A 1,666-nucleotide genomic window follows, 5' to 3' on the forward strand; every position below is an offset into this window, starting at 1 on the left:
GAGAGGAGAGGAGAGGAGAGCTGCTGTTATACTGTGGGACGAGAGGAGAGGAGAGGATAGCTGCTGTTATACTGTGGGACGAGAGGAGAGGAGAGCAGGCCCAGGTCACAGAAATGTTAAATCTCTCCTTGTCCAAGTCTGTAATCCCAACATATTTCAAGGTGACCACCATTGTCCCTGTTCCCAAGAATTCAAAGGTATTCTGCCTAAATTACTATCACCCTTTAGCACTCACATCTGTAATTAGGATGTGCTTTGAAAGGCTGGTCATGACACACATCAACACCATCATCCCAGACACCCTGAACGAACTCCAATTGTCATACTGCCCCAACAGATCCACAGATGATGCAATCTCTATTGCACTTCAGACTGCTCTCTCCCACCTGGACAAGAGGAACTGAGAATGCTGTTCATTGATTACAGCTCAGCGTTCAACACCATAGTGCCCTCCAAGCTCATCACTAAGCTAATGACCCTGGGACTGAATATCTTTCTCTGCAACTGGATCCTGGACTTCCTGACGGGCTGCCCCAAGGTGGTGAGGGTAGGCAACAACAGATCCGCCACGCTGACCGTCAACACGGGGGCCCCTCAGGGGTGTGTGCTTAGTCCCCTCCTGTACTCCCTGTTCACCCAGCTGCATGTGACCGATTGTAATGCCCATGATCAATTTGGAGAGCAGCTCCATGCGACCGATCGTAACGCCCATGATAAATTTGGTTTGACATTTGCTACCCCCTATGGGGCTATTTAGAGACCCCTTCAGTAAATTACAAATTTCAATTACTTAAAAACCTCAAASCAACTATACATTTTAGAAATTCATATACAAATATTGAAACCATTTAATGAGACAACTAAAAGATGTACAACAATAAAATGTGTGACCAACTGGCTCGATTCGGTCTTATGTAGCAAAATTTGAAATTGTGTTTTTTACATTGGATGAAAATAGAAACTCCGAGCTAGAAAATGGTATATCATACACTACAGTTGAGGAATAATGGAAAAGTAATTCTGCTTTGAAAGTTGATAAACTTGCAACCTCACTTTGAGAAAATGGCCTTTGAATRTTTGGTAAACCTACTGGAGAGCTCTTCTTTGTCTACACCCATTCAGCATCGTTCACACCCTCTTAAGCCTTGGCCCTAGAAGCTGAAATACTGGCCCCACAACACAGTAAAACAGCCAGTCAGTTCAGCACATACTGTAGGAAGCAAAGCCAAACATGCATGCAGCCCCCGTACACCATCAGCTTTCGGTCGCATCCCCAGGCCCCGAAGTCCCAGTCAGCCCCAGTCCCAAGACCGCACAGTCACAGCCAGCCCCAGACCCTGCAGTCCCAGCCAGCCCAAGATCCCAGTCCCAGCCAACCCGTAACCCCAGACCCATCAGTTCCAGCCAGCCCCAGACCCTGTAGGAGTAGAGGAGAGAGAGAAGAGAGAGAGAGAGAGAGGAGTGCGGTGCTAAAAGATAATCACAGTCTAATTCTCGGAGAGAGATCAGAAACCAGCTCCAGATGGGGAGGAGGAGAGAGAGGAGAGCCAAAACAACAGTGGAAACGCATGGGAATTAGAATGATCGGATGTATGGTGATTGGTTGGTTTTAATGGAGTGAGAGTGAAAGATGAAAATAGATATGAATAAGAGATGAGATGTTATT

General features: G+C 46.5%; 1 protein-coding gene across 1 annotated transcript in view; it reads right to left on the reverse strand.

Annotated features, from left to right (window-relative positions):
• LOC112072554 (kinesin-like protein KIF1A) overlaps positions 1-1,666 on the reverse strand; it is a gene marked incomplete at its 5' end in the record, with an annotated part of 102,344 nt that overhangs the window by 36,041 nt on the left and 64,637 nt on the right.

The sequence above is a fragment of the Salvelinus sp. IW2-2015 genome, unplaced genomic scaffold (assembly GCF_002910315.2).
Source record: "Salvelinus sp. IW2-2015 unplaced genomic scaffold, ASM291031v2 Un_scaffold1959, whole genome shotgun sequence".
NCBI lineage: Eukaryota > Metazoa > Chordata > Actinopteri > Salmoniformes > Salmonidae > Salvelinus > Salvelinus sp. IW2-2015.